The 17,572-nt window shown below is 37.8% G+C and overlaps 1 long non-coding RNA gene across 1 annotated transcript; it reads right to left on the bottom strand.

Annotated features, from left to right (window-relative positions):
- Positions 1–12,178: 12,178 nt before the first annotated feature.
- Positions 12,179–17,181, bottom strand: LOC139144605 (uncharacterized). The gene is made up of 4 exons (XR_011554823.1): positions 16,983–17,181; positions 16,219–16,388; positions 13,016–13,097; positions 12,179–12,392 (listed from the first exon to the last, which is right to left on the bottom strand). It is a non-coding gene; the product is annotated as an uncharacterized lncRNA (long non-coding RNA).
- Positions 17,182–17,572: the final 391 nt, after the last annotated feature.

Genomic DNA, 17,572 nt, shown 5'->3' on the forward strand with positions numbered 1-17,572 from the left:
CTTGTGTCCATCCAGCGGTCAAAACTATCGGCAACAATATCACCCAACTTACAGAATGTCTCCTCATCTGTATGTTTGCAAACTCTGAATTTAACTCTGTATGACTCGCTGGTGAGCTCATACTAACTAAGTATAGCAACTTTGAGCTTATCATAATCCAGGGCATCGTCTTCTTTCAACCTAGAATATGCCTCCTGGGCCTTACCAACAAGAGTCAGAGCTAATTTCTTTGGCCAAATCCGCTTAGGCCAACTGTACGTTCGAGCTAGCCTCTCAAATGTACGCAAATGTGTGTCAACATTGTCATCTTCTTTGAACTGAGGGAGCTTAGCAGTCCAATCATTAAACTCCCGATTTGCATCATGTGAATTTGCTTTCGCTCTTAAATCTAATTCTTTCATTTTAAAATCGTGTTCGCGCTGTTCTCTTTCTGCCTTTAGTTCTAGAAATGCTTTTCTTTTTCTTGCTCATGTTTTTGTTTTTCTGCATTTACATGCATGCGTTCTCTCTCTCTATATGCTGCGCGTGATTTGCCTGCTCTTGTTTATACAGATTCAATTTGAGCTGAAAAATTTCTTTTTGATGCAACAGGTTTTCAGCTAGTTCTCTTCCACTTAAACCACTTGTTGCCCCATAATCATCAATAGGCTTTTGTTTAATTGTCAGGCCTTGGCTTTTTGACCGAAATAACCGAGGTTACGATGGTATTGTCGGTTTTGTGGTAGCATGTCGGGGCCGGCAAGGCTGGTATACTGGGAAAGCTTACTTCAGCCTCCGTATCTGACATAATCATTCACTCACTACCACGCAGCTGTAGTAAAATATATGCACTAACCTGGTCACCCCTAGAATGCAATGGTATCAACCACCTTGTGCGTTGACCCCACCCAGTCAGTGTAAATTTCTGAATTGAATGCAACTGAATGATAGTATTTTCCACGGCTTCTTATCTTTTTTTTTCGTCGCTAATGAAAAGATACACAAGTGCATAATCACAGAAATGCAAATTTCCTGTCATACGATTTACACAGGTACTTAGTTAAGGGGCGTTCACACCAGAAAAACAAGCTATCTTTAGATAGTTAAGACTTTGTTTCAATAAGTGTTTATATTAGTACTTACAGTCTTTTGCATCAACAGGGTATGTCTTCCAACATATACGGAAAGATTTAAATACTGAAACAAAAAGATTGTGAAAATTATCTGCATACAGAAATTTTCAAGAAATTCAAAAGTCATAAAAAAGCAAGTCCGGTTGCTTCCATGACAGTGTCCTTGGCAAGTTTCAATTAAGTTCACTTCATACAAAAGTTCTTTTGCCTTCTTTAATTGTCCCCATCTTCTGTGAACTGGCTTATGGTTGACTTCTCCACCAGGTTGACAGTGCTCACAATCCAACTTCCCGTCTTTGGTTTACAGCTCCGTACACACGGCAACGTCTGAACCAGTTATAAGTTGATCAGCAAATTCAGTTAAACTGGGCTATCTCAGGTACCGGAGATTTTGCTATGCTGGTCCACACCAATGCATACATAAAATGACAACAGTTTCTCCCTGCAGATAACTCTCCAAAGTTCCAGCAGATATTTAACTTGCTGCTTGTAGCAAAGTCAGGTTACAACAACCCCAGAAGCGTTCGTTCTGAGTCTCTCAGCTTTTAGTAGCACACAGTTATTTGCCAAAGTTCCGAAGGTGTCTTACACACGGCTTATAAGTACTCACAGGTGAAGCTTTGTTACAACCAGGTTTCCTCCAAGTCCGTCTTAAGAATTTAAGTTAGAATCCCATAAGCTGCCACCAATATGATATGACCGAGGTCACATTGGTATTGTCGGTTATTTGGTAGCTTGTCGGGCCGGCAAGGCTGGTATTCCAATGATGAAGGGATGTAAAGACGACTGGAAACAGCGAGCACGATAAAATCTAAGATGCTACTTTATTACACTAAGCTCTAAGCTATGTACATAGAGTGACGCTAAGCTGGAGACTGGCTTGAGTACACGTGGGCTAAGAGAGATATACATGCCCTCATCAATAGTAATGATAGCTCATGAATAATAATCACATGACACTACGTCACATTTATATATATATATATATATATATATATATATATATATATATATATATATATATATATATAAGTATATATATATATATAAATGTGACGTAGTGTCATGTGATTATTATTCATATATATATATATATATATATATATATATATATATATATATATATATATATATATATATATACATATATACATATCATATAAGTCAGAAATAGCCCTATTAGAGACATGATTCTAGTAAATTTTAGTGATTTCCTCACCTAAAAAACAAACCTCTTGAACGATACTGTGCTTTAAAATTTATGGGGCATGTGTACCAACAGTAGCCAGATCAACCATTTCACACCTGATTGAGTGCACTCTTGTTGTCATTATAAAGTTACTCTGACTCTTACCATTCCCCCTGTGCAAGTTTGTAAACACGCTTGTTAATTTTAAAAAAGACAGGGTGTTTATGGGATAGGAAACATTGTCTACACTTCTGTATTATCATTGCAATGAATTTCTAGCAACAGAGTTTGTGCTAAGGGGTTTTCTCATGTTTCTTGTTATATGTTTTGACGTCAACCATTTGGGGGCTAGCAGTATTGGGGTTTGCCAAATAAATATTAGAGAAACTTGGTTTGCTTGGTCAACTGCATTGATATCTTGGTTATGGGTACAAAAATATCCTTGAAATTGCGATATATAATTTCATTACATATCTACCATCAAGAACAATGATTTCTGATTGCCCTAAAAAGCTGTGTTGAATATGCATCCATAACATAGACTGTTTCCAGGCATCATATTGTAGTTCGTTTTTATTCATTAACACAATCGATAAAAACAAACATGGCCGTCTGGCAGCCATGTTAGATTATATTGCATAAATAATTTACGTCCAAATGTAAGTTACAGTGCGTTGTCCAGGTGTCAAATTTGAAAGACATGTGGCAAAACCTGTCTGAGTATTGGCTTTGGACAAAATATACTGGAAACAAGATGGCCGTCATGTTGCCATATCGGATTGTGTTACAAAAAATCGACGTGGATATGTATGACATTAGAAATTATGGTTGTACCCTGTTTGAATGCAATCGCTCGCAGCATCACTCAGAAGTGTGCGTGAACGGGCGCATTGACATCAAATACAGGATAGGAAATGGCTGTCAGCGGGCCATATTGTATCGTATCACAGAACAAATTAATGTGGAGCTTTCGTTGAAATAAGTTTAAATGAAATCGCCCTAGGCATCTTTCAAAAATTTGCGTGAATGGACAGATGGATGCACCACACACACGCAAACACACAGATAGACAGACAGACAGACAAACAAACACACGCACGGACATACGGTCATGACCAAACCTATAAGTAACATCCGTGGGGACTAAATATGTACTTGTGCACTTAGATATAAGTGCAAAGCATCGCATCATCTTTGTGCTAGGTGATATGCTGTGCTAGCCCTCTACAGTATGTACACCACAATACAAATTGTGTGAAAAATCCTGCTTAACTTTCTTACAATATTTGAACAAATACGGATTTCAGAAATAGTACATCGCTGAGTGTAACTTTTTGCATTGTAGTAAAAGTGGACAGCATTTCACAAAATTAACAGTCCAAAGAAGACATGTTGTAGTCTACTTTATTCAAGTTTTATGGCTAACTTTAAAATATATAATTACTGTTTCTGACAGTTTGAGAAACAAAACTAATATTAGACTCTATACCATGTGTCATCATGATGTGGATCAGAAACACAATGACAGTGAATTACAGCATATTCAAGATGAAATGTTGCATAGAACTATAGAAAATTACCTAATTACCTTTTTATATGGGATCGCCAAACAGCCTGAACACAATTGGAACTATTTTGTGATTATAAGATGAGCAGTAAAAGTCACAGAATGTGCTCTCTAAGAGAGGGTTTACTCAAAGCATTTAGTAATTATCAATTTTTCTAGTGAAAACATCACACCTGTAATTATTGAATTAATGTTAAAGTAGTATTGAAAAAATTGTAGTATTTAAAGCCATCTGCTTTTCGAAAATTGTAAATTTATCCTTTTTGACAATTTCTTAAGGATTATTCATCTCATTGATACACATTCTTGAAAATGTCAAGATTAGAGGTCAAAATTTGATGATTGCTGTATTGTTTAGAGGACCTGGATTCATTTGAAGGTTTCGGGATCATATCTGATTGGTTCTTTACTATTTCAAAGTGCCTCTCTAGGCCAGTCCTTAAAAATGTTTTGGGGTCATATCTAAGTGGTCCCTTAAAAAGATTAAGGGACACATCAGGGTGGTCCCTGAAAGTTTCAAGGACTCATCTGGGTGGTCCCTGAAAGTTTCCAGGTCACATTAGGATAGTCCTTGAAAATTCAAGGGCACCTCAAGTTGGTCCCTGAAACCTTCAAGGACTCATCCGGGTGGTCCCTGAAAGTTTCAAGGACTCATCCGGGTGGTCCCTGAAAGTTTCAAGGACTCATCCGGGTGGTCCGTGGAAGTTTCAAGGTCACATCAGAGTGGTCTCTAAAAGATCCAGGGACACATCAGGGTGGTCCCTGAATGTTTCAAGGACTCGTCTTGCAATGGCGGTTTTTGAAAGATTCAAGGTCACATTAGGATAGTCCTTGAATGATTCGGGGACACCTCAGGTTGGTCTCTGAAAGTTTCAAGGACTCATAGTCTTAGTCATGTTCACGCTACAATCACAGTTGCTGACATCATTGTCGAGATCGGGAACAGCACTGTCAGTGTCACTCCACAAAGGACCGTGGTAACAGACATCAAATTCGTCGGAGATATCCAGTATTCCGTTGCTTTCCATGTAGTCCTGTCATTAGATGATTGGGGTACTGGACGTCCTACATTCAGAATCGGCAACCTTTCCCGACGAAGGAATTAGTGCAGTAGTCAAAATCCATTCGAACATCACACTGTTTACACACTCGACTTGAAACAATGCAGAGCCTTACAACAATGTGACCCGTAACCTTTACTATGTAAATTAGCAAGGACTATATTAGTTGGTGTACGATTCAGTGTCTCGCTTAATCAGAATCATCGACTACATCTCCAAATTAATCATGAAGACTGTAACATACAACCATAGTATTTTAAATAGTGGGAAAACTTTACAGCATAATAGAGCAACATGTACCTTACCCGGGACCTTACACAATCGCACAATCCTAGATGCCCCTGTAGGTTAAAATGGAATGTGCCATCATGAACTGATTGTTTGCGAATAATTAATTGTTTATTGTTCAGACCATGACACGTCGGCTAGTGACAGCATACTTCAACCAGCGAGTAAATTACCATTAATCGTCAAGGACTGCTCGTCTAAGTCGACTGAAGGTTCAGCCACTGCCCAGTTTATCACATTTATGCCGGGAAGAACATGCCTTGTAGATCTCGTCGCGTGAAAAATATGCAAAGACGTGTTTGGAGCTGGCCGACCTGTCACACATGGGAGCGATGAGGACGCTGTGTTAAGCCATTACATAATCTTAACTTCGACCGACATGAATATTGACGCTGTATGTGCAGGAAGTTGGACCAAATCTTTTCAGTGATTCGTCTGCCTGTCAGCTTTACCAAGTAATGCTTGTGAATGCACACGCAGACGAGCGAAGGTCACATCAGGATAATCCTTGAAAGGTTCAGGGTCTCATCTGGGTGGTCCCTGAAAGTTTCAAGGACTCATCCGGGTGGTCCCTGAAAGTTTCGAGGTCACACCAGGATAGTCCTTGAACAATTCAGGGTCACATCTGGGTGGTCCCTGAAAGTTTCAAGGACTCATCTGGGTGGTCCCTGAAAGTTTCAATGTCACATCAGGATAGTCCTTGAAAGATTCAGGGTCACATCTGGGTGGTCCCTGAAAGTTTCAAGGACTCATCTGGGTGGTCCCTGAAAGTTTCAATGTCACATCAGGATAGTCCTTGAAAGATTCAGGGTCACATCTGGGTGGTCCCTAAAAGTTTCAAGGACTCATCTGGGTGGTCCCTGAAATTTTCCAGGTCATGTCAGTGTGGTCTCTAAAAGATTTAGGGTCTCCTCGGAGTGGTCCCTGAAAGCTGCAAAGACATCTCTGCACAGTCCCTAAAAATTCCAGACAAAAACTGTTGGTTTTTGCCGTTAATATTTTAAGGTTTCAACAGACAGATGATATTGATTACATTTTTTTGCATCTACCAAAAAGAGTTCATTTTATAGAAGGGCTGAAATAGTTCAGTGATTTTTTTAAATTTTCCAGCATTAATTAGCACACGCACAAGAAAAGGGTAGTTTTATCAAATTTACCAGGTCTCATTTCCTTGTATATGAAATAAATAAATGTACAAGTCATTTTCTTAACATCTACCAAATCATTTGAAAGAGAGATCACCAAAAAACATACACTACAGCAGAACTGATTTGGGTAGAGGTAGAAGGCCATTTTACCATCGAAAATTTAAAATTTTATCATGCATCGTTCGGTGAGAAAAGCAAATGCCTACAAATCAACCTTGGAAAGGGAATTTGTATTTTCACTTAAACCTAAACAAAATTGACAAATCAGTTACATTTACTGGGTTCTCCTTTCCTGAGAGTGCGAAAAGCTAGACAAAAATGTAAAATTTGTTCGAGATGTATTTGATGATTGTGCAATTATCAATAATTTATGAAATTTGCCCCGTCTTCACACAAAAACACTGTTAGATTGATGATTTTTAAATAGATTATAACAAAATGCTAAAGATCTTATAATCACAAAATAGTTCCAATTGTGTTCAGCGTAAAATAGATATAAAGGCACCATGTTATCGCTCGTAATCATACTAAGGAAGGTCTGTAGTTTAACGGAAAAAGAGAAACTTCTTGAGAATGTCTCGAATTTTTTACCGATGATGAGAAAACAACACAGACTGTTATTAACATAAGATACAAGATCAGCAAAAGGGAAAATAATCCGGTACACATTCAAGCTACCACAGAAACGATCAGAAAATATGCAAAGACTAAAGAGTACATTGATACAGAAGGGATGCAAAATGACAGTTGATCAATTCTGAGCAATGCTTTCCTTCAATTACATAACCAAACATCTGTGTTCCATTTTACCGAGATCTCGATCAAATTGACATGTTAAACTGTTGTTTTCCGGTCCATAATAAATAATAGGTTATAACCAAATTAGTCTCCTATTATACACTTGCTGGTGCGTTCGTTGTTGACTTTTTCAAAGTTAATACGGTGATAATCAGGTGACAGCGTCTGCAGATTAGTAACTTACCCTCATTTGCCTTGTGCATTAGGTAATCAAAGGCATCAGATAATAGCCGCAATATGGTAATAAAACTTAACGTCACATGATCACAGGACAAATAAATGACAAACATAGGAGAGAAAGACATTTTTGCGGAATCAGTTCTGAGATAGGACCAAAATACCCAAGGTTGATACCCAGTTTAAATCTGTGTTGGCAATATCAGTGGCCAATGTATTGAAATAAATAGACAATAGCATGAAGAAACCCGTATTGAGACAAGGACACCCCTACCCCACTCCCTGGGATGGAAATTTATGCTAGCCCCATGATTTAGAAATCGCTTGGGAACGTATGCATTAATTTTTCACACTAGTCAATAGCTCTTTGAAGAAGAACATCTTGCCATGTGCTCCAATTCCACAATTAGAACACGATAATTGGGCAAGATCAACGGATCGTCATAGCGTCTTTTTGCAAATCAGCCTTTTGTTGACGATGTGAATTTATCGGCTTAGCAGCTCAGAAAATTTCTAAAATCCGACAGTCACATCATTATATTTTAATATAATATCTACCCTTTTGTGTTATGCCACCAAGTGGAATTCGACCAGCCTGTATGGAAATCCTAATTTGTTGCACTGAAGGAAGAGCAGTTTTTTGGTACGTATGTGAAGGCCTCAAAGTGGTTCCTATCCTCAAAGTGGTTCCCATGTTTTCAGTTGACCTTGATTTCCTTGCAGTCTAATTAAATATTTATTCGTATCTTGATATAAAGTTGTAGAACTTTGTAACGTCCTCAGTACTGATCTGTTGTTCGAGTAGTTTTTGACAAATGCATTCGCTATTGTCATGTTTTTAATTCCCCATGCATTTTATCTTGCAAAACCATGCTGAACTGCGTGTCAATTTTTTTCCCATTGACTCAGAGGGCTTAATGAAAGCGTCATGGGATTGTACGCATGCGTCGTACAAGATATGTCCTTCATTGTCAATACAACCCTGTAGACCAGTACGCGCGCACCCGGAGTATGTCATGTGGTTGCAAGCCTGTCACACGAGTAGTCTGGTTCCCTGACCCATTTTCCCCGGTAGAGGGCGTGGGGAAATATAGGCTTAGGTACCGGCAAATGTAAACATGGACGCTATTGGGTTAAAATAAAACAAGCTGTGATTGGATGAAAGTAACACTTGTAACTTTTTCTCATGTTTCTTGGGTTTCGCACTTACAGGCCCACTTAACACCAACTTCTTGTTTGTACCACAAAGCCGTAGAGGTAGAAAGAAAGACTTTTTACCTCCATGATTTAGCCACTGTGATTTAGCACACCTCTTGACACTTTATAGAACGTCGACATGATGCCTGGCATTTTTCACGAAATTTGGACACCATTCCATTCATCGAAATCAATCGTCGTTCACAGTTCCAACAAAGTTTGCTTTCAATTAGCTGTGATATCAGCAGTACTTGTGGCGTGTATCGAACTTGCTCGGGTCATTGGGGTCACGCCACAGACGGCGATGACCTCAATGACCCTAGCGTGTTAGATACACGCCACAAGTACTGCTGCGATACCACAGCCAGCCTTCAATCACCTCTATTTCCCCGTACTGCTGGATTAATCCTTTCAGTTTATGTTTCTCGTCTCGTGTGCCAATGTTTTTGGTTCGGATACCAGTGTTCGATCATAATTCTGATCCAGTCGAATTTTAACCGGCGTTTTCATGGTAGCAGCCATATTTGTTGTAGCATGTTCTGTCAGGTGACTAACCTCCGCCATCTTGAACAAAATTCTGTTCAAGATGGCTACCCAGTACCTGACCCTATTTTTCCCCACACCCTCTACCGGGGAAAATTGGTCAGGGAACCAGACTATCACACGAGTACCAGTAGGACGTACGCCCTCTATGGGAATGTCAATTATTTTTCTGTTTTGGTAGAGCAATGGGGTGTGAATTTATCAGAATCTTTTTTTTTCTCTGATGGTGAAACAAGACAGGAACAACAGTGACACAGGATCATGTTTTACTTTCCAAGATTTTATTCATTTCAACAATTCAAGATTACAACAAGTAACAACACAATTTTACATAATCAAACTTTCTAATATTAACAAAGGATGAAGAGTGAATAAAATTAACGTTTTCCTGTGGCAAAAATCTTACTTAGGGAGTCGTCATTATTTACGACCTTGGGGAAGTCTGGGAAATTTCATGGTATTCTGAAATTTCGAGTAAACCCCCTGCCAACCCCAATGCATTTGAGTAACCCAGTCTCTTACACAGAAATGTTGACTGATCCCTCCCTCCCCCCCCAACTTAGACCAGTTAAATACCAAGACATGTATTTGTAACATTTACAAAACTACAGCAATAGTACAGACCTTTCATATCCTGCTAGAATATCATCGGTTACCTCATAACGGTTGAAAAAGATGAAACCGCCAAAAGGAAATTCAAAGTCACAATAAAGTGTATATACAAAAGCTCATGCTGTAACCACTATCCAACCATATAGTATTGTTTACCATACAGTATTGTTTACTTTGGATGGGTATCATGACAAGGTTTTCACTAAGATATCTGACAGGGCAGAATTTGAAAGTACAGGAGAATAGTCAGGAGGCTGGGGGCAGTGTCAGAGGAGTTGTACCCTCTCGTGTTGAAAATTTGAGGGATTGATGTGTGCAATAATGCAGTCTGGTGCAATATGAGAGATGTTATCAATCTGTGTAAAACTGTTAGAACACCCCACAGGGGAAAAGTGTGAGAGGCGTGTCCCCTCTGCCACGTCGGAAATTTTGAGAATTAATGTGTTCAATGATGCAGTCTGGTGCAATATTAGGTGTTTTCTGTTTGTTTTTACTTAGTAAAACTGTCAGAACACCCCAGGGGGAGAGGAAGTGACAGGGGGTCGCATTAAGAATTTTGAAAAATTCATGAAATGGTGCAATCTGAGAGGTATTTCAATTAATTTTGTACCAAAAATTGAGCAATCCCCTTCTTTCTCTCCGATTTTAAACAACCCCCTTGTAGCTTTCAATTTTTTGAGTGACTACCCTCACATTCCTCTGACCCTCCCCAAGGCCCTTATGTTAAATTACCCTAAAAGACCCATAAAAATATTCTTGATGGCCTTAGAACTAAATTTGTGAACATCATGTACAGTAAAAGTGGTCAACTTTGATGCAGTATTGCTGATGCATTTTATGGGGCTTGAACTCACAATATCTACAATACTAATTCGCCTAGCTTTGCAGTCAGTTAAAACCCCTATAAATAGGCGTTTCAACTAGCAGCGGCCTGGTGGCTCATGTAGCTGTACTGTGATAATATTCAAGATAATCCATAGAATAGCCTCAATCAGGCAGACAACAATTAGCAATAATAGCAATAATAATAAATATCAATTTCTGCAAGTCATTTAAAAATATACCACCAAGGGTACAGTATTGCTCCTATCTGACAAACAAAAAAAGGAATTCATTCCTATTTCCACTTATTCAAAATGCTATTGTGTTTGCAAAGAGTTTGAACTTTCAATTTTCATAGGCAGAATTCTGTTTTAACAGCCACTTTTCAATTTTGTAGATCAACAGTAAAAATTTGATGGTCCTTGCTTGAAATGTTAAGATTTACTCAGATTTAAGTTATACACAGATGAGCCAAGAATACAATGTGCAATATACACAACAAATAAATTGGTGAGAAGGAAACTTACAACAGCTCAATAAACTTGCAAATGTTGGACGTCAGAGAAAAATTGAAAGATTTAAATAACTTCCTAGTTGTACGAGTAGTATGTGTAACATTAAATGTGAAAACTTCTTGGTTTCAGATAAAAATGTGCAACTATATTTTGACAAGTACTGCAAGCAAAATATATTGTAAGTCAACATTGTCTACTTCAAGTTCAAATTCGAACCTTGGAAGGAGTAAATATATGTAGTGTACTGATCAAAAAACAATATGGTGTCAGAGGGATAGGTCGTCATCATTAATATCGTTGTTTATTCTGTTTGTGTGGTGAAGTGACCTTATATTATCATTCATCACTCATCTTATTCAATCTACACATGATTTCACTCAGCTTCCTTCATCTTTGTGAAGATTTACTTAATTAACTGATACCATGACAGGTTTTTTGTTTATGTAACAAAATGATTGGAACTGATAAAAAAAAACTGGAGTCTGTTTTAATGGTATGGTGCATCTTGCCATATGCCTGCTTGTAGATTGAAATCTCTCATCAGTGTATGGGGTTTCCTCCATGAAATATTTGCTAAAGTTGATCCACTACACAAAACATAGTCTCACAACTTTTTTCTAGATCATATTTCACTACAAATTGGCACCAAATAAAACTACATTATTTTCAGTGTCTTCAAAATTGATTTACAAGGTATTCAGGGTTGGAATAGGTCATTCAAGCTTGAAGACTAATATATTGGCTCCAAAAATAAAAAAATCTTGGGTTCCCCTAGTTTGAAAAATGATTTGGCGTAGGTAGTCTCCAGGGATTTTTATAAGAAAATACAAAGCTATTAGATAAACACCAATTAGGCACAAGCACTTTTTGACCAAAATTGACAAAAATAGCTCCACAAATACAAAATTTTGCATTTTCTCACTGTATAAAAATATCTGACTTAAGTCATCCTAAGGACGTGTATACTGAATATCAAAAAGTCTGACAAGGAGTTTTGAAGAAAAAAATAGATGTACAATGACAAAAATAATCTCAAAAATACAGAGTTGCATATCTTGGCACGATTTTACAAAATCTTATTGCTAAGGGACATGTGTAATAAATATTAATGTGTCTCATCAGAACGTTTGAATGATAGTTTTGGTTAAATATGACAATAATTGCCTTAAAATTTAAGTTTTAAAATATTTCATAACAATATGGACAAATGTCAATAAGGTTATCCCTGCAGAACAGTATATTTAGATTTCTGTGGCAAGACTAGAGTTTATTTGCTTCTTCAAGCATAACCATTCTTTTCCTTGACATAAGTTAAACTTCAGCCTCCTTCAACAACACAATTGTGATGTAGTCTACAACAAACCTGAGTGAGAAAAATAGAAATATACATACACTATTATTACATTTTTGTATATTTCTTTCACCCATGAAAACCTGTGGTAGATAATGTCATAAAATGTATGACATCATGATAGGGCTAGCCCATAAACTTGTGCACAGTAACATTGGAAATGTAATTCAATAGAATGTAATAGTTTAATGATTATATAAGTTCGGTGTGCAATAAAAAATATTTGTTAAAATACTCTTATTTAGCACTGGTATTGATGACCTCCACTGCTTATGCATGTGGCTCCTTGTTGAGTCTGATTACCTAGTATACTGTGCACAAGGATGCTGATGTTTAAAACAAGTCCTTACGACTGCTTTCCAATACCAGTGCAATCAAACATACAAATGCTATGCTGACAAGCAAAATATTGATTTTTTAGCAATATTTTTGTAGTAAAGTAACAACTTACAGTGGACAAATATAAATAATGAAAAAAATATCAAAAGTAAACAGTACAGGCCCTCTAAATTTTTGAGAGTTGTATACTTACTTACACATTATCCCAAAACAACGAACAGGATACAGCTCAAGTTGTAACTACAAAATGGTACACCAATGTGAGAAGCAACATATGAACATAATACCCTACTTACATTGACGTTTCTTTCACATTCCTCTTCCAAAACAAACTTTTTACCATCTGTTGTTAAGGCAGTGTCATAGCATTCAAAGATACTGTCAAAACAAACAAAAATCCATTATTAAATCAGAATGAATAGACACTGTTCACAGACGTTTCATATTAAAAATTAGTCTTTTTTAATACTCATTGTTTTCAACAGACATGCCATAAACCTTAAAAAGACACAGTTTACGTTTTACTTTGCATATAAAAATGACATCAGTCTTGCAATGGTTATATATAAGTGGAGCTGACAACAGTTGCCCTAAATGGGCAGTGACACATATGATTTGAATAACATATCACTTTTAAAATGGTCGTCATTTCCTTCTTTTGGCATGTTACATCTGAACATATTTTACAGTACATGATCCTCATACAAATTAAAATGCCTCTTATTCAAAGTGTAAGAACTGTATTGCCAATCAAAAAGTTTTGTTTAACAACATTTAAAAAAAATAATGTGAAAATTTAAGAAAGTTAGACCAAGTCAGTATGGGGTAAAATTGTTTGGAAATCTTGCAATTGGAAGAATAGTGAAGCCAGGAAATTGAGTGATTTGCAAACATTTGCAAAAATTAACACTTCAAGTAACCTACAACTGCTTGACAACCTTGAAGATGAACCCAAATAATAATATTTTAATCTCGGGTCAACAATTTCATTAAATTAAATGAATGTCTACAAAAAAGGGATTTTGGTGCAAAATACCCTAAGTTAATTTGGTGCAGCGCCCCTGAATTAGCAAGTTTCATACCATTGCAAAGTCTCTGTGCAACAAGGTGACACATTCTGACTCAGCATGATCTAACAGTAGATTCCTGCATAAAATTTTGATTTGAAAACTTGAATCACTTTGTAAAAGCATAAAAAGAGCAAAACCAAGGAGAAACTTAGATGTCAAAGCCTTATAGGGGTAAGAGAGATGTACCACATGACTCCGTTCAACCAGGTGACACCGTGACTCAGCATGATCTAACAGCAGATTCCTGCATAAAATTTCGATTTGAAAACATGAATCACATTTTAATAGCATAAAAAGAGCAAAACCAAGGAGAAACTTAGATGACAAAGCCTTATAAGAGAAAGAGAGATGTACCACATGACTCTGTGCAACCAGGTGACACATTGTGACTCAGCATACTGCTAAAGCAGACGATTGCATAAAATTTTGATTTTCAATCACTTTGGAATAGTATAAAAAGAGCAAAACAAATGAGGAAACTTAGAAGTCAAAGCCTTAGCACAGTAAGAGAGATGCACCAGAGTCTCTGTGCAACCAGGTGACACATTGTGACTCAGCATGTTCCAAACGCAGATCCTGCATATAATTTTGATAACACAAGTTAAATCAGTTAGTGATAGCATACAAAGATGCCCAGCCTTAGCACAGTAAGAGAGATGCACCGGAGTCTCCATGCAACCAGGTGACACATTGTGACTCAGCATGTTCCAAACGCAGATCCTGCATAAAATTGTGATAACACAAGTTAAATCAGTTGGTGATACCATACAAAGATGAAAACAATGAGAAAAGATGTCACAGCCTTAGCACAGTAAGAGAGATGCACCGGAGTCTCTGTGCAACCAGGTGACACATTGGGACTCAGCATGTTCCAAACGCAGATCCTGCATAAAATTTTGATAAGACAAGTTAAATCACTTAGTGATAGCATACAAAGATGAAAACCAATGAGAAAAGAAGTCAGAGCCTCAGCACAGTAAGAGAGATGCACCAGAGTCTCCATGCAACCAGGTGACACATTGTGACTCAGCATGTTCCAAACGCAGATTCTGCAAAACATGTTGATTAGATAAATCAAATCAGTTAGTGATCGCATACAAAGATGAAAACCAATGAGAAAAGAAGTCAAAGCCTTAGCACAGTAAGAGAGATGCACCGGAGTCTCCATGCAACCAGGTGACACATTGTGACTCAGCATGTTCCAAACGCAGATCCTGCATAAAATTGTGATAACACAAGTTAAATCAGTTGGTGATACCATACAAAGATGAAAACAATGAGAAAAGATGTCACAGCCTTAGCACAGTAAGAGAGATGCACCGGAGTCTCTGTGCAACCAGGTGACACATTGTGACTCAGCATGTTCCAAACGCAGATCCTGCATAAAATTTTGATAAGACAAGTTAAATCACTTAGTGATAGCATACAAAGATGAAAACCAATGAGAAAAGAAGTCAGAGCCTCAGCACAGTAAGAGAGATGCACCAGAGTCTCCATGCAACCAGGTGACACATTGTGACTCAGCATGTTCCAAACGCAGATTCTGCAAAACATGTTGATTAGATAAATCAAATCAGTTAGTGATCGCATACAAAGATGAAAACCAATGAGAAAAGAAGTCACAGCCTTAGCACAGTAAGAGAGATGCACTTGAGTCTCCGTGCAACCAGGTGACACATAGTGACTCAGCATGTTCCAAACGCAGATCCTGCATAAAATTTTGATTAGATAAATCAGTTAGTGATAGCATACAAAGATGAAAACCAATGAGAAAAGAAGTCAAAGCCAAATTAGCACAGTAAGAGAGATGCACCACACTATTGATATCCTGTCTCCGTGCAACCTGGTGACACATTGTGACTCAGCATGTTCCAAACGCAGATCCTGCATAAAATTTTGACTAGATAAATTAAATCAGTTAATGATAGCATACAAAGATGAAAACCAATGAGAAAACATAGAAGTCACAGCCTTAGCGCAGTAAGAAAGATGCATCGGAGTGTTTCCATGCAACCAGGTGACATATTGTGACTCAGCAAGCTTGAAATGCAGATCCTGCATAAAATGTTGATTAGACAAGCTACATCAATTCGTGATAGCATACAAAGATGAATACCGATGAGAAAACTTAGAATTACAGCCTTAGCAGAGTAAGAGAGATGTATCAGAGTCTCCGTGCAACCAGGTGACACATTGTGACTCAGGATGCTTGAAATGCAGATCCTGCAAAATTTGTGATTATACAAGTTAAATCAGTTGGTGATAGCATAAAGAGATAAAAATCAATGAAAAAATTTAGAAGTTACAGCCTTAGCAGAGTAGAGAGATGTACCGTAGTCTCCGTGCAACCAAGTGACACATGAATTATTTTTTCAAGCTTATACATCAAAACACATTGACAATAAAGACAAACATGTTTAACTGCCAACCTCCACAAGGTACTGAAGATTTTATGTGGGCTTGAATGTGTCTTTTTACTCTCCACTTGTATTTCGTAGGACTAAACATCTTCACTGGGCAAAGCTTGCAGGACATATCTGCTTCCCTGCAGTTTATAATGCTTTGAGCATTTTTTACAGTTGTTACTGAAGCATGCATCCTTTGAAGAGAAAAGTGATAATAATGATATAAATCAAGGCTAAACACCTTAATGCCTTTTAATAAGTAGATTTTGATGTGTTTCAAGACATCTCTTTGACTCTTTAGACATGCTGACAATTATTGCTGTCAACGATGGTAGAAGAGTGTATACCGCTGTGTGTTACACCCCTATGGTTAAAGCGATCAGTCTAACACAGGCATTTTTTCTTACTTATGCTCCTTCAAAAGAGTGTTTTTAAATTGGAAAAGTCAAACCTTCATTGGTTTCAATAAGGATAAAAATGTGGCTAAGAGAGTTGCTTTTGATATTTAGCAGTGCCATGAATACAAAAGCAAGCACAATAGTTTGGCACACGCTTTGTACAGCTTTGCACCATAACAATCACACAACAAAGTGTTGAGTTCTAGCTCTACCAGTCGAGGTCGATCATGATGACTGATGTATGTAGACATGGTTTCGTCTGAACTCTGAATTTTAAAACCGCCTGCATGCTAACACCAAGCACCAGAGATATATGAGAAATCGTATCCTTGCGTTGTGTGTTACAAGCCTACGATCAAGAATCGAACAGACAACTATACTTGTACTCACTTGCTTAGAAATGGCACAAATGAAAACGTGCATTTGTTATATTTTGATCACCAGAGGCACACCATGTGAGCACATTTGCGCGGACTTTCCACTCTGACCTTTGACATCGAAAACATAACCAAATATGGGTGTGTCATAGCCAACAACCACATGACACATTTGCAACCAGATGACAGGACTCCCTAACGCGCGTACTCCCTTTATCATACAACGTTGACTGTGATTCAGCCATGTCGACACCGTTCCCATGAGCGCGGTGTTTGCTGTGTTGTACCCATTTTAGCCAACTTGGATTGATTTGGTTTACAGTCTTTTTGATTTTTGAGCCAGAGGGTTAAACATAGTGTCTCAGAACTTTATGGTTAAAGTGAAAGCAGTAATTTCGTCAAACATACGGGCCCATAAAGCTGTAATTGTGTACGTACGGAGGTACAGCTGTGGAAACGCAGTGGGTCTATGCGGGTTGTCAACCCCACCTTTAGATGACCCGCATAGATTCCGCCACAGACAGCTGCGTTTCAACAGCTACTAAGGTACAGAAGCAATATCATAGCAAGCGAGCTGGCATTATTTACGGCCTGAGGGTCGGG

This window comes from Ptychodera flava, chromosome 11 (genome assembly GCF_041260155.1).
Source record: "Ptychodera flava strain L36383 chromosome 11, AS_Pfla_20210202, whole genome shotgun sequence".
NCBI classification, from domain to species: Eukaryota; Metazoa; Hemichordata; class Enteropneusta; family Ptychoderidae; genus Ptychodera; species Ptychodera flava.